This window comes from Bos taurus, chromosome 15 (genome assembly GCF_002263795.3).
Source record: "Bos taurus isolate L1 Dominette 01449 registration number 42190680 breed Hereford chromosome 15, ARS-UCD2.0, whole genome shotgun sequence".
NCBI classification, from domain to species: domain Eukaryota; kingdom Metazoa; phylum Chordata; class Mammalia; order Artiodactyla; family Bovidae; genus Bos; species Bos taurus.
In genome coordinates, this window is record NC_037342.1 from 897020 (window position 1) to 914227 (window position 17208).

The 17208-nt window shown below is 38.6% G+C and overlaps 2 pseudogenes; one reads left to right on the forward strand and one right to left on the reverse strand.

Moving 5' to 3' along the window:
• OR4C346P (olfactory receptor family 4 subfamily C member 346, pseudogene) lies at positions 980-1490 on the forward strand (annotated as a pseudogene).
• On the reverse strand, positions 6670-7532 carry OR4C347P (olfactory receptor family 4 subfamily C member 347, pseudogene; annotated as a pseudogene).

Here is a 17208-nt window from a genome sequence, read left to right on the forward strand (position 1 = left end):
TAAAAATACTTCTAGAATTTTTATGGTTTTAGATTTTCCATCTAGTTCACTGACTTATTTTGCATTAATATTAGTGTATAATGTGAAATATTATTGAGGTTCATTTTTTTTGCAAGTGGATATCATATTGATCCAGCATTTGTTGAAAGATCTATTATTTCCGCACTGAATTTCTTTGATATATTTGTTGGGAAATTCATACATTTAGATTTTTATGAACATTCTAATATGTTTAAATAGCACATAACTGTTTTGTGGTAATTTTATACTATGTCTTGAATTCAGGTAGAATAAATCTTTTTTTGAGAGTGATTTTCTACCATGAGCTTCCAGACCAAACCAAGTCTCTAAAAGATCAACAAGACTAAGAAATGGATCACTTAACTCAGAAATCTGATTTTCTGTGTAGGTTAGTAAATGCTTTGTATTGTAGGATTCACCTGTATAAAATACAATTCATCTGTATAAAAATTCCCCCAGATATGGCCATATGATTTCTGTAATTTGGTTTTGTTATCATGTTGCTGTTGGTTTGCTCACTCAGTCAAGTCAGACTCTTTGTGACCCTGTGGACTGTAGCCCAGTAGACCCCTCTGTCCATGGGATTTCCCAGGCAAGAGTACTGCAGTTGGTTGCCATTTCTTTCTCACAGAGATTCTAGAATTCAGTAAGTTTGTGGCTTGATTACTGTCATTCTAGGCCTTATATGTGAATTCTGAAAAAGTTTCCATATAAGCAATTGCATCTTTCCATCCTCATGAAGGCATAAAAATAGCTGTTAAATACCAGTGAAATACTGACCTCTTTGTCCCTCAGGCTCATATAATGGAAAAATTGCTGGGGTCATAGCTAAGTTAGTGCACACATGGCCTTGAGCACAAGAGAATCCTAAAGTACTTCTTCCTATCCATCCAAGTAGAAACCATGGCCATACACTGGTGTAACTAATCATGACCTGAGATACGGGTATAATAGAAACATGACAGAATCTGTTCTACTGGGGCTCTCATAAAATCCAAAGACACAGAAAATCATATTTGTTGTGTTTTTGGTCATCTACATTGTCTTTATGGTAGGAAATGTGCTCACTATGGTCACCATCACCACCAGCTCTTTATTAGGTTAACCTATGTACTAGTTCCTGACCCATCTCTCTTTTGTTGACACCTGCTATTCCTGTGTCACTATTTCCAAACTGATCATATATTCACTCTATGAAAACAAAATCAGCCCTTTCAATGAGTGCATGATGCAGATCTTTGGGGAACATGTCTTTGCAGGTGCTGATGTCATCCTACTTATTGTGATGGCCTATGACCCTGTGCAGCATCTGCAAGCCCTTGCACTATACGACCATCATGAATCAGTGGCTGTGTAGACTGCTAGTGGGAGTGGCATGGGTGGGAGGCTTTCTTCATTCATCCATAGAGCTCCTCTTCATCATCAGATTACCCTTCTGTGGCCCTGCTGTTATAGATCAAAAACAGTCTAGGACTACTCTTAAATATTTGGTATTTTATTAAAACCAAATTGGAGCCAGTTTCACAAGCTTGATTATTGTATAAGTATTCATAAGGTTTCATCCCAGTAAAATAAATTAAAGAAATTAAAAAATATAGTGATGAAGCTTCCCTGGTAGTTCAGTGGTTAAGAATGTGACTGCTAATGCAGGGGACACTATTTGACCCCAGTCCAGGAGGATTCCACATGCTGAAGGGCAACTAAGGCTGCTTGCCATACTATGGAGCTCACACACCACAACTACTGAAGCCTAAGTGCCTAGAGCCTGTGCTCCTCAACAAGAGAAGCCATCACAGTGAGAAGCCTACATACTACCACAAAGAGTAGTCCCGGCCTGCCACAATCAGAAAAAACCCACACACAGCAATAAAGTTGCAATGTAGCAAAAATTAATTAATTAAAAATAAATGCACAAAAAAAAGCAAAGATAAAACAGTGATATTCAGCAGTAATTTTTACAGCAATATAAAAAGGCGAGCACTTATATTATCTTCATTTTACAGGTGGGTAAACAAACGAAAGGAGTGCATTCCAAAACAGAAATACTGAAGAACATGTAACAGGAATCTAACTGACATCTCAGATCATGCACTTAAGTGCTGTGAGAGATGGCCAAGGCAATGATGATGGAAGGGGAGCATAACAATACTAATTAATATTTATTGATTTAGGGACTTGAAAGACTATCTATCCATTTCCCTGTCCACATACATACATACATAGGCATATATATATATATGTTGTGTATATATATATATATATTTTACATGTGCACACATATAAATAATATTCATACATTTAATTAGTTATATAAGGTGTATATACATATATATTTATGTTCATTAACTATAATTCTAACAATTATATGAAAAATATAATATATATACCCCAAATATATATATATTAACTTGCAATTATTTTCTCTCATTCTAAGGGTTGTCTTTTCATTTTGTTTATGGGTTCCCTTGTGGTACAAAAACTAAAATTTAACAAGATTTCATTCATTTATTTTTGCTTTTATTTTCATTACTCTAGGAGGTGGATCCAAAAAGATCTTGCTGTGATTTATGTCAAAGAGTTTTCTGGTTATGTTTTCCTCTAAGAGTTTTATAGTGTCTGGCCTTACATTTAAGTTTTTAATCCATTTTGAGTTTATTTTCGTGTATGGTTTTAGGAAGTGTTCTAATTTCATTGTCCAGTTTTCCCAGCACTACTTATTGAGGAGACTTTTTTCTCCATTATATATTCTAGCTTACTTTGTCATAAGTTAGGGTACCATAGGTGCATGGGTGTGTCTCTGTGCTTTCTATTCTTTTTTCATTGACATCTACTTAAATGCTGAAGAGGGTGTGAAGAAAATAGAACCCTCCAACACTGTTGACAGAAAGGCAAATTTATGCAGCAGCTATGGGGAACAGTATGGAGGTGCCTTCAGTTCAGTTCAATTGCTCAGTCGTGTCCAAGTCTTTGTGACCGCATGAACCGCAGCATGCCAGGCCTCCTTGTCCATCACCAACTCCCAGCGTCCACCCAGGCCCATGTCCATTGAGTCGGTGATGCCATCTAACCATCTCATCCTTTGTCGTCCCGTTCTCCTCTTGCCCTCAATCTTTCCCAGCATCAGGGTCTTTTCAAATGAGTCAGTTCTTCACATCAGGTAGCCAAAGTATGGGAATTTCAGCTTCAGCATCATTCTGTCCAAGGAATATTCAGGACTGATTTCCTTTAGGATGGACTGGTTGGATCTCCTTACTGTCCAAGGGACTCTCAAGAGTCTTCTCCAACACCATAGTTCAAAAACATCAATTCTTTGGTGCTCAGCTTTCTTGATAGTCCAACTCTCACATCCATAGATGACTACTGGAAAAACCATAGCCTTGACTAGATGGACCTTTGTTGACAAAGTAATGGCTCCACTTTTTAATATGCTGTCTAGGTTGGTCATAACTTCCCTTTCAAGGAGTAAGAGTCTTAATTTCATGGCTACAATCACCATCTGCAGTGATTTTGGAGTCCCAAAAAATAAAGTTATCCACTGTTTCCACTGTGTCCCCATCTATTTGCTATGAAGTGATGGGACTGGATGCCATGATCTTCGTTTTTTGAATGTTGAGCTTTAAGCCAACTTTTTCACTCTCCTCTTTCACTTTCATCAAGAGGCTCTTTAGTTCTTCTTCACTTTCTGCCATAAGGGTGGTGTCATTTGCATATCTGAGGTTATTGATATTTCTCCCATCAATCTTGATTCCAGCTTGTGCTTCCTCCAGCCCAGTGTTTCTCATGATGTAAGCTAAAAATAGAACTACCTTATGATCCATAAATCCCACACTTGTGCATACATTTAGGAAAAAACAATTTAAAAAGATACACGCATCACAATATCCATTACAGCACTATTTATAATAGTCACGACATGGAAGCAATATAACGTCCATCGATAGAGGAATGGATAAAGAAGTTGTGGTACAAATATACAATGGAATATCACTCAACCATGCTGTGCTGTGCTTAGTTGCTCAGTCCTGTCTGACTCTTTTTAAAGCCATTGAATGTAGCCCACCAGGCTCCACTGTCCAGGGGATTCTCTAGGCAAGAATACTGGAGTGGGTTGTCATGCCTTCCTCCAGGGGATCTTCCCAACCCAGGGATCGAATACAGGTCTCCCTCATTGCAGACAGATTCTTTACTGTCTGAGCCACCAGGGAAGCCCACTCAGTCATAAAAAGAACAAAATAATGCTATTTGGATCAACATGGATGGACCTAGAGATTGCCATACTGAGTAAAGTAAGTCAAACAAAGAAAAATATCATATTATATCACTTCAAAGCAGATCAGTCCCTCAGTCATGTCCAACTCTTTGCAACCCCATGAATCGCAGCACGCCAGGCCTTCCTGTCCATCACCAACTCCCGGAGTTCACTCAGACTCACATCCATCGAGTCAGGGATGCCATCCAGCCATCTCATCCTCTGTCGTCCCCTTCTCTTCTTGCCCCCAATCCCTCCCAGCATCAGAGTCTTTTCCAATGAATTAACTCTTCACATGAAGTGGCCAAAGTATTGGAGCTTCAGCTTTAGCATCATTCCTTCCAAAGAAATCCCAGGGCTGATCTCCTTCAGAATGGACTGGTAGAGGGTATAAATGAACTTATTTATAAGCCAGAAGTAGAGTCATGGATGTAGAAAATAAATTTATGTTTACCAGGGAATAAGGAGCGGCAGGGATAATTCGGGATCTTGGGATTTACATGTACACACTACCATATATAAACTAGATAGCTAAAAAGGACATGTTGTATAGCACAGGGAACTACTCAATACTCTGTTATGGCCTATATGGGAAAATAATCTAAACAAAAAGAGTGGATATATGTATATACATAACAGATTCACTTTTCTATATACCTGAAACCAACAGAACATTGTAAACTGACAATGTACCAATATATTTCAAAACGTCAAAACAACACACAGATACACAAAACCAATGCTTGATGGATATCTTCAGTTTGATTTTCCTTCCATTATAACTGTAACTTGTATTCTCTGAATAAAATAAAATATTGCTGGCAAACACATGTGGTGGCCATTAATTAAAAACATAAATTTTAGTAAGTATATTTAAAATTCATTTATGATAATGATAGCACATACTAGATTTTATTATGTATGCAATCTTGAACCCTTATGACAAGCCAATAACATAGAGATTATTTTAATTGCCATTTTATAGACAAACACTGTGGCCTAGAAGTCCATCTATCTTTCCTGAAGTTACAGGTCTATAAGGTGATAGAACAAGGATTTGGATTCATCAAGACTGAATCCAAAGCTAATGCTCTTAATCATTGTATTCTACTCCCTATTTCAAAGCTAGGAAAAAAAAAAAAAAACAGTTCGTGACCACTTCATCAATTCCTAATGTTTGCTGTGTTTTACTTCACATTGCAGATGTTTAAATAAAGTGGATTAGAGGTATTTATTATGGATTAGAGATAAGGAAGACATATGAAACTGTTTTGAAACCTTCCTTCTTATTTCTCAGCAGAACAATCTTGAGGATGGGTTTACTCCGGGAACTTCAGAGAATTGCTATTTGTTCTGAATTTGCTATTTGTATGTTTTTGAAAGACATATTCAACTTTAAAATATATTTGAGACATAACTGAGATAGAAAAAAAGCACTGGAAACATGTCAGGAATTCTACTTCTTCCTGAGAGAAATGAAAGTATACTTAGAATTCAGAGTTTCTCCTTTGGGTGAATCACTTTTGAGGGCAGATGACCATTCACAATTATACACTCTGTTTATATTAATAGCATCTTCCAAAAATCATTTAAAATTAAACCATTTCCCCTATTTAATTTGGCTGCAATTACTTCTGAACCACATAAAAACTTTTAAGTTTTCTTTCCCTGTATAACATCTTATTCTATTATCTAAACTTTATGTTTTCATCTGCATGTGAGCTTATTTTATTTTCTGTTTTATCTCTTACATTTGTTCATCCATTCAATCATCTGAAGTACAAATAACCACAAACCCCTGTATAGTAAGTGTATGTGTCTTTGCCTGTTTGTGTACTGGAATGAGGGATATTTAGACTAGATGAGCCTGTAACAAAATTATGGCACTTCTCTTCTCTTTTATACATATGGGCCTCTTAACGCATCACATGAAACTTTTGAGACACCAGTTTAGACACCGAACTTTGCAATGTCCCAAAAGGTACAAATATATTAAAATTAAAAAAAAAAAAAACCCTTCATGTTTATTTTTACTCTGTTGGTGATGTACAGGGAAGCCTGGTGTCTTGCAGTCCATGGGGTTGCAAAGAGTTGGACACAACTGAGCGACTTTACTGAACTGAACCGATTGAAAAATAAACGTTGACAGGGGATCATGATTAGAATTGGCACGTTTGGTCCATGAAAGAATGAGAAGCCTTGGCATTCATCTTGCCTGTGAATTAAAAAAAATAATAATAATAAAGCAAAGCATACTTTGATTTTAATTATGCTACTCCCACAAGAGTCAAACATTGTCATATATAATAATTTGTACAGATTCACTAAAACCATGACTCAATAAACAGTCAATCCAGCCCCACAACTCATCTTTTGCTTTTTGAGATAATTCTGACATGTCTTAACTTTCTCATGACATTTTTCACTCCTGTATTCCTCAGTGTGTATATGAGTGGATTGAGGAAGGGTGTTCCAATCGTGTAAAATACTTCCACAATCTTGTTCATGGGGAATGTGGCTGGGGGCCAAGTATATATAAATATAAACGGACCAAGAAGTGCAAGTGGAGAGGGACTTTTTCCTCCCTTCTGCACTGTGAATGCAAAATAACAATGTAAGAGATCATCAGAATTCTAAAACTGCTTGCACAAATTGCCCCGCTATTAATCACCACCAGTAAGTTCATCACATAAATATCCATGCAGGCAAGTTTCAACAGTGGCTACATATCACAGCAATGGTGATCAATCAAATTGGATCTGCAGAAGGACAATCTAAAGGCCAGAATAATCTGAGCCATAGAATGTGTAAAAGACCCTATTCATGCAAGAACAATCAGGATGATGCAGACTTGCTGCCTTATGATGGTTGCATAATTCAAGGGCTTACAGATGGCCACATACCAATCCATGGCCATAAGGACCAGGACAAAGATCTCCATGCATCCAAATAAATGCAGTGCAAAGATCTGAGTCAGGCACTCATTATAAGACATGCTTTTCTTTGCATACAGGGCATCCATGATTAATCTGGGGCTATTTAAGTTGGAAAGCAGGTATCAACCAAAGAAAAATGAAATAGGAAGACGTACATGGGGCTCCCAAGTGTCTGGCTGAATTTTTATGGTCATAATAATAAGCAAATTACCCATCAACATTCCTGCAGAGAAAATGAAGAAGATTACAAATACCATTTTCTGTCTCTTAGGATCTTGAATCAATCCTAACAATATGAACTCGATTACATTGTTATTTTGCTGCATTGATTCATGTGGAGAGGGCAAAGCTCTGCTGAGAAAATATCTGCAGGAGAAAAGAAGAAAGAAAATGGCATGAATGCTACATGTGTGATAAGTCACTTTAGTCATGTCCCACTCTGTGATCCCATGGACTGTAGTCGCCAGGGCCCTCTGTCCATGGAATACTCCAGGCAGGAATACTGGAATGGCTTGCTATTTCCTTCTCCAGGGGATCTTCCTGACACAGGGACTAAACCAGTGTCTGTCTCCTGCTTTAGCACATGGCTCTTTACCACTAGAGCGATAGAGCCCTAATAGGTACACATGATCATGGGACTGCCACCTTTCAATGCATACCCATTATCTGCAGTGCAATGTTTTATCTGAATTAAATGGAATTCATAATACTCACTCAACCTGTTTCTTAAAGTCATCTGAAAATAATATTAAAAGAAATTAAAATAATAAAAAAGTAAATAATTCTTCAAATGCCATGAATATTAATTTGAGTTACTTTGCAAGAGTGAATAACTTTTTCACTGTAGCTTATCTTCAATTTCTATCAAGGACATATTGATATTTAGTACAGTTCAGTTCAGTTCAGTTGCTCAGTCGTGTCTGACACAGTGAACCCATGAATTGCAGCACACCAGGCCTCCCTGTCCATCACCAACTCCCAGAGTTCACCCAGACTCACGTCCATCGAGTCAGTGATGCCATCCAGCCATCTCATCCTCTGTCATCCTCCTACCCTCAATCCCTCCCAGCATCAGAGTCTTTTCCAATGAGTCAACTCTTCGCATCAGGTGGCCAAAAAATTGGAGTTTCAGCTTCAGCATCAGTCATTCCAAAGAACACCCAGGACTGATCTCTTTTAGAATGGACTGGTTGGATCTCTTTACAGTCCAAGGGACACTCAAAAGTCTTCTCCAACACCACAGTTCAAAAGCATCAATTCTTCGGCGCTCAGCTTTCTTCACAGTCCACCTCTCACATCCATACACGACCACTGGAAAAAGCATAGCCTTGGCTAGATGGACTATTGTTGGCAAAGCAATCTCTCTGCTTTTTAATATGCTATCTAGGTTGGTCATAACTCCTACCAAGGAGTAAGCATCTTTTAATTTCATGGCTGCAATCACCAACTACAGTGAATTGGAGCCCCAAAAAATAAACTCTGACACTCTTTCCAATGTTTAGCCATCTATTTCCCATGAAGTGATGGGACCAGATGCCATGATCTTCGTTTTCTGAATGTTGAGCTTTAAGCCAACTTTTTCACCCTCCTCTTTCACTTTCATCAAGAGGCTTTTTAGTTCTCTTAACTTTCTGACATAAGGGTGGTGCCATCTGCATATAGGAGGTTACTGATATTTCTCTCAGCAATCTTGATTCCAGCTTGTGCTTCTTCCAGACCAGCGTTTCTCATGATGTACTCTCCATATAAGTTATATGAGCAGGGTGACAATATACAGCTTTGACGTTCTTCTTTACCTATTTGGGACCAGTCTGTTTGTTGTTCCATGTCCAGTTCTAACTGTTGCTTCCTGACCTGACTACAGATTTCTCAAAAGGCAGGTCAGGTGGTCTGGTATACCCATCTCTTTCAGAATTTTCCACAGTTTATTGTGATCCACACACTCAAAGGCTTTGGCATAGTCAATAAAGCAGAAAGAGGTGTTTTTCTGGAACTCTCTTGCTTTTTCCGTGATCCAGTGGATGTTGCCAATTTGATCTATGGTTCCTCTGCCTTTTCTAAAACCAGCTTGAACATATGGAAGTTCATGGTTCACGTATTGCTGAAGTCCAGCTTGGAGAATTTTGAGCGTTACTTTACTAGTGTATGAGATGAGTGCAATTGTGCAGTAGTTTCAGCATTTTTTGGGATTGGAATGAAAACTGATCTTTTCCAGTCCTGTGGCCACTGCTGTTTTCCAAATTTGCTGGCATACTGAGTGCAGCACTTTCACAGCATCATCTTTCAGGATTTGAAAGAGCTCAACTGGAATTCCATCACCTCCACTAGCTTTGTTGGTAGTGATGTTTTCTAAGGCCCACTTGACTTCACATTCCAGCATGTCTGGCTCTAGGTGAGTGATCACACCATCGTGATTATCTGGGTCGTGAAGATTTTTTTTGTACAGTCCTTCTGTGTATTCTTGCCACCTCTTCTTAATATCTTCTGCTTCTGTTAGGTCCATACCATTTCTGTACTTTATCAAGCCCATCTTTGCATGAAATGTTCCCTTGGTATCTCTAATTTTCTTGAAGAGATCTAGTCTTTCCCGTTCTGTTTTTTTCCTCTATGTCTTTGCATTGATCGCTTAGGAAGGCTTTCTTATCTCTTTTTTCTATTCTTTGGAACTCTGCATTCAGATGCTCACATATTTCCTTTTATCCTTTGCTTTTCACTTCTCTTATTTTCACAGCTATTTGTAAGGCCTCCGCAGACAGACATTTTGCTTTTTTTTCATTTCTCTTCCATGGGGATGGTCTTGATCTCTGTTTCCTGTACAATGTCATGAACCTTCATCCATAGTTCATCAGGCACTCTATCTATCTGATCTAGGCCCTTAAATATATTTCTCACTACCACTGTATAGTCATAGGGGATTTGATTTAGGTCATACCTGAATGGTCTAGTCGTTTTCCCTACTATCTTCAATTTAAGTCTGAATTTGGTAATAAGGTGTTCATGATCTGAGCCACAGTCAGCTGCTGGTCTTGTTTTTGTTGACTGTATAGAGCTTCTCCCTCTTTGGCTGCAAAGAATATAGTCAATCTGATTTTGGTCTTGACCATCTGGTGATGTCCATGTGTAGAATCTTCTCTTGTGTTGTTGGAAGAGAGTGTTTGCTATGACCAGTGTGTTCTCTTGGCAAAACTCCATTAGCCTTTTCCTGCTTCATTCCTTATTCCAAGCCAGATTTGCCTGTTACTCCAGGTGATTCTTGACTTCCTACTTTTGTGTTCCAGTTCCCTATAATGAAAAGGACATCTGTTTTGGCTGGTAGTTCTAAAAGGTCTTGTAGGGCTTCATAGAACTATTCAACTTCAGCTTCTTCAGCATTACTGGTTGGGTCATAGTCTTGGATTACTGTGATATTGAATGGTTTGCCTTGGAAACCAATAGAGATCATTCTGTCATTTTTGAGATTGCATCTAAGTACTGCATTTTGGACTCTTTTGTTGACCATGATGGCTACTCCATTTCTCCTAAGGGATTCCTTCCCACAGCAGTATATTTAATGGTCATCTAAGTTAAATTCACCCATTCCAGTCCATTTTAGTTTGCTGATTCCTAGAATGTCGATGTTCACTCTTGCCATCTCCTGTTGGACTACTTCCAATTTGCCTTGATTCATGGACCTGACATTCCAGGTTCCTATGCAATATTGCTCTTTACAGCATCGGACCTTGCTTCTATCACCAGTCACACCCACAACTGGGTATTGTTTTCGCTTTGGCTCCGTCCCTTCATTCTTTCTGGAGTTATATCTCCACTGATCTCCAGTAGCATATTGGGTACCTACCAACCTGGGGAGTTCCTCTTTCAGTATCTTATCATTTTGCCTTTCATACTGTTCATGGGTTTCTCAAGGCAAGAATACTGAAGTGGTTTGCCATTCCCTTCTCCAGTGGACCACATTCTGTCAGACCTCTCCACCATGACCCGCCCATCTTGGGTGGCCCCACACATCATGGCTTAGTTTCACTGAGTTAGACAGGTCTGTGGTCCATGTGATTGGATTGACTAGTTTTCTGTGATTTTTGTTTGTGTGTCTGCCCTCTTGCAACACCTGCCATCTTACTTGGGTTTCTCTTACCTTGGACGTGGGGTATCTCTTCACCACTGCTCCAGCAAAGCACAGCCACTGCTCCTAACCTTTCACAAGGGGTGTCTCCTCACAGCCACCCCTCCCGACCTTGAAGGTGGAGTAGGTCCTGTTGGCCCTCCTGCGCCTGCGCAGCCACCGCTCCTTGGACATGGGGTTGCTCGTCTCAGGCAACACCCCTGATCTCGGTCATGGGATAGCTCCTCCCAGCCACTGCCCCTGATCTCAGTCATGGGGTACCTCCTGTCGGACGCCGCCCCTGACCTTGGGCAAGGGGTAGCTCCTCTCAGCCACACTTCTGCGCAGTTCGTGTCAGCCAGTGCGCTTCTGCCACCCAGTCCGTCACAGCAATGTTCCCTATTGCATAAGTAGAGAAATTGTTTACCTAATTTACGCAATATGCTGTCACATCTTCAACAAAATGTCCAGTGATAAAATACTCTTCTAGTCAATATTGCTTTGAGTAATGATTGTGAAAACATTTCAGAATGTCTTTCATAATAAAACCTGAAGATTCTTGAGAATCTCTTGGACAACAAAGAGATCAAACCAGTCAATCCTAAAGGAAATCAGTCCTGAATATTCATTGGAAGGACTGATGCTGAAGTTGAAGCTCCAATACTTTGGCCACCTGATGAGAAGAACTGACTCACTGAAAAGACCCTGATGCTGGGAAAGATTGAGGGCAGGAGGAGAAGAGGATAACAGAGGATAAGATGCTTGGATGGCATGACCGACTCAAAGAACAAGAGTTTGAGTAAACTCTGGGAGATAGAAAAGGACAGGGAAGCCTGGTGTGCTGCAGTAGTAAAGAGTCAGATATAATTTAGTTACTGAACTACAACAAAGCACACATAAAAATATATGCACATAAACACACTGCATTACACACATATAAACCTATGATAGTAGACTGAGTGGAGAGAAAAAAAAAAGCATAAAATTTTAGCAATGAGTACACAGCCAGTTGATCCAGTCTATCATTAAATTTATTTTAATCTGTTGTCTTGACTAAGTTTAATTTTTCTTCAGTTCAGTCACTCCATTCTGTCCAAGTCTTTGTGACCCCATGGACCGCAGTACGCCAGGCCTCCCTGTCCATCACCAACTCCCGGAGTTCATCCAAACTCATGTCCATCAAGTCAGTGATGCCATCCAGCCATCTCATCCTCTGTCCTCCCCTTCTCCTCCTGCCCCCAATCTCTCCCAGCATCAGGGTCTTTTCCAATGAGTCAACTCTTCGCATGAGGTGGCCAAAGTATTGGAGTTTCAGCTTTAGCATCAGTCCTCCCAATGAATACCCAGGACTGATCTCCTTTAGGATGGACTAATTGGATCTCCTCACAGTCCAAGGGACTCTCAAGAGTCTTCTCCAACATCACAGCTCAAAAGCATCAATTCTTCGGCTCTCAGCCTTCTTTACAGTCCAACTCTCACATCTATACATGACCACTGGAAAAACCATAGCCTTCACTAGATGGACCTTTGTTGCAAAAGTAATGTCTCTACTTTTGAATATGCTATCTAGTCATAACTTTTCTTCCAAGGAGTAAGCATTTTTTAGTTTCATGGCTGCAGTCACCATCTGCAGTGATTTTGGAGCCCCCCAAAAATAAAGTCTGACACTGTTTCCCCATCTATTTCCCAAGAAGTCTGCCGGAGTCCAGCTCCAGCAGCCAGGTAATCAGTCTGAAGGGATGGGAGGTGTCAGTGAGTCACAATGCAGCCTCTCACTCATTTTTCTTGACTGCATATTTATTTCAAACTTAAGATTCTCTTTTATACTTTTACAGAAGCATTAGGTCAGAGGTTTGACATTTTCAGTTCCCCCTGACCCAAATTTGTTGTCTTATAAATCATTGCTGCCCCTCAAAAGGAGTTCCTGCCTCAGCGATTCTTTTTTCTACTTCTTCTCATGTGTCCTTGTGAATACACTGTAACTCATGTTAATGTCTGGGCTACATACCACATCCCTCAGTTTATTTTTTTTCTTTCTAAATCCTGTTTGTCCCTAGTATCCTGAGCTCACTTTCTCTACAAAGCCTTCTAACCACTAATATCTCCAAAATTCCTAATCTCTATAAGCTATAGTAAAATATGCTAACATTACAACATTCCTTAAATCTTTAGCTTCTAACTCTTTTAATTATTCCTAAGCCCTAAATTCAGGAAACTCCTTTGCCATAAACATTTCCCTCACAAATAGGTTTCAGATAACAATCCCTCCCATGGCCTCAAGCTGCGGCCTACATGCTCATCCTGGAACACTTTTTTGTAAAGGTCCTTGAATGAATGTCAATGACTAATTTTATGAATTATTCTCTGAGCACAGCTGCAGAAGGCTTTGTGCTTTCTCATGCTCCTCTCAAGAACAATAAGAACCTTAATTCTTTTCAGTCAACTCAGCCGAGGAGAGGAAAAAACAAGTCAGAATCACAAGACATAACTCCTTCATCCCGGGCCCATGCCTGTGGGACAAGGAGAGGGAGTTGGGGCCGTGCCTCCATTTTGTCAGTAATGCCTAATGAGGCTCCCGACAGAAGTCATGGGACCAGATGCCATGATCTTAGTTTTCTGAATGTTGAGCTTTAGGCCAACTTTTTCACCCTCCTCTTTGACTTTCAACATGAGGCTTTTTAGTTCCTCTTCACTTTCTGCCATAAGGGTGGTGTCATCTGCATATCTGAGGTTACTGATATTTCTCCTGGCAATCTTGATTCCAGTTTGTGCTTCTTCCAGCCCAGCATTTCTCATGATGTACTCTGCATAGAAGTTAAATAAGCAAGGTGACAATATACAGCCTTGACGTACGCCTTTTCCTATTTGGAACCAGTCTGTTGTTCCATGTCCAGGCCTAACTGTTGCTTCCTGACCTGCATAAAGATTTCTCAAGAGGCAGGTCAGGTGGTCTGGTATTCCCATCTCTTTCAGAATTTTCCACAGTTTATTGTGATCCACACAGTCAAAAGCTTTGGCATAGTCAATAAAACAGAAATAGATGTTTTTCATGAACTCTCTTGCTTTATCCATGATCCAGCGAATGTTGTCAATTTGATCGCTTGTTCCTCCGCCTTTTCTAAAACCAGCTTGAACATCTTTACAATTTTAATATTTTTCAATTTTAATGTGGTTTCTTTTAGGATTTTAAGTCTTCATTGGATTTATCACAATATTGCTTCTGTTTTGTTTTGATTTTCCCCGCTGCAATGCTTGTGTAATCTTAGCTCCTGACCAGGAATCAAACCCACACCCCCTACATTGGAAGGCACAATCTTAACCACTGGGCCACCAGGAAAGTCTCCAGATGTTGACAATCTTAAATTCAGCTCATATTTTTTTTTAATTTTATTCTTCAAATTATACTATATTGTTCAATGTTAAATTTAAACTCAGGGATTCACTGTGTCTAAAATGAAGGGAAAATTTCAAAAATGAACATATACCATATTCAGAACTTTTAAAAAATATTTCAGGTTTATGGTTAAGTACTAGGAATTTATAAAGTAAACCCAGAAAGCTACAAGTAATACCTGTAACTTTTCAGTTGAATTCTTGTAATGTATATTTTTAATGGCCTATACTGTCACCTCAAGTAAGGGAAGATAAAAATAAAGAGAGCTTTTTTTCATATCTAGCTGTATGCTAATCACTGAACAATCTGTCTTATGTGCCTTTATAGTCTCCAAACAAGCAGGCAGTAACAGATTATATATGCCCAAGTGGTAAAGTATATTTACAACTCACATGCCAGACAAAAGCATAATTTTAAATATAAATAGATTTCATTTATTAATCTTAGAAAAAATAATTAATGGGCAAAAGAATCCACTTTAACAAAGACTCTTCTTGCCATACAACTAAACATAGGTAAAGATGCTTAATTTCATTCACAGTTAAATACATTCAAATTAAATATCAAATTAGGTAACATTTTAACCCATTTTTTAATAAAGCAATCTTTGTGATGCAGTCTGTTGATATATAGCATTGACAAGTTGTGGGTTGTAGTCAATCTAGGCATCTTTGGTAGGAGGCTAACTATGCTCAGTCTCTTAAGGGATGATTTTCAGCATCTATAATATTACAACTGCACTCAGCATATGGGTCTAGTGGTTCCATTGCCTGCAGATACTTTTACTCACAGAGTCAAAGGCCATCATTGCAACCTTTTCTCTGAGAGCAAAAGATGAGACTGGTTTTAAAATCTATGTGAAGGGAACTGAATAAATAAGAGGTGGCAGTTTTATTTATACCAGTTGTTAAGTCATTATTGGAAACATAACAGGGACTTCCCTGGTGGTCCAGTGGTTAAGACTTTGACTTCTAATGCAAGGAGTGGGGATTTTATCCCTGGTCAGGTAGCTAAGAACCTATACGCCTCGTGACCAAAACACCAAGACATAAAAAAAAGAAGAAGAAATACTGTAACAAAGTATGTAAAGTTTAAAAATAAAATAAAATTTAAAAGAAAAAAAAGTGGTCAGCATCAAAAAAAATCTTTAAAAAAAAGGCAAATACACGTGCAATGGCCTGTAAAGTAGATTTTAAAGTAAACAAAATAGAAGGACAGCATTGTATGTTAGGAAGTTAAGTGTTAAGTAAGGATAGGAATTTTTGTTCATAAACTATTGAATTTGAGTGCCTAAAAAAGAGTAGTGTCTTAACCAGTATCTGTTGAGTGAATGGAAGCTTTAAGAAAATAACCTATACATAGTCTAGTACTGTTTCACACTATACTATATTCAGATGCTATTGAGGTTTTTAAGATCTTACCAGGTTTGTAGGAATTCATGCAGAAGTTAGGATGTTCACTTGCTCTTTTTTCATCCCAAGGCAATTTGGATACCCTTGACTCAAAAGAAAAATCATTTTAAATGATCTTAAAAAACTTTTCATCTGGAACAGGAACTCCTTGATCTCACAAGGAGACTTAGGTCCTCACCAGCATGCCAAAAGACAGACTAAGTGGATTCCAGATTCACCCACACTTTCTGAAAGCCACCCTCACACAAGACTTTGACCAGGAAAGTACTTCTCTTTTGCCTCCCTGGAGGAGTACATAAACATGAATGATGCAAAATATAGAATTCTGCAGAAGGTGATTCCCTAAAGTATCCCTTCCCTTCCAATTAAGAGAAATGAACCACATGTGATAAACAACTTAATTTTCAATTTTTCTTATTACTTATGGAAAAAAATGTGGTTTATACCTTCAATTGAAGATGTTTACATGGGCCCTAAATGACATATTTGGACTAGAATAAAAACAAAGATGGTCTTCCAAAACACACGTCTTGTTTACTGATATCATTCTTCAAGTAATGAATCAAGACTTCTGAAAAAAAAACTGGCAGATTCTAGGTCTGCAGTAAGGAATGTAAACATGAACCAGAGCATCTTGCAGCAACAGAAAGTAAGGAAATGCTAAAACACACACATCTGCACAGTGATGAGAATAAGCCAAAGGAACACAGAAGTCAAAGAAAAGATGCCCCCCAGTGCCCAAACTGGAAAAACAGTTCAGCAACAAAGCAAATAACAGACAACTGAAATGTAATCCAAAGTATAAAATAAATACCCATGAGTTATAATGATATAAATAACTGGACCAATTACTAGATAGAGGAAAATACACAAAATTCCAAATAATTTATGCAGATACTTTGTCCTCAGTTGCTCCAATTTTTCAGTGTCAGCTGAGCACACATTTAAGTTACTTCATTCTGAAGACAACACTATGGAATTAGGGAAAGGAGTAAATTTATAATGAATAAATATGACAAATACTACCTGAGTCAGATGATCAAATTTAACACCAACAGTGGTAAGTCACATTGAGAGTATGTACCCACTGATATGATATG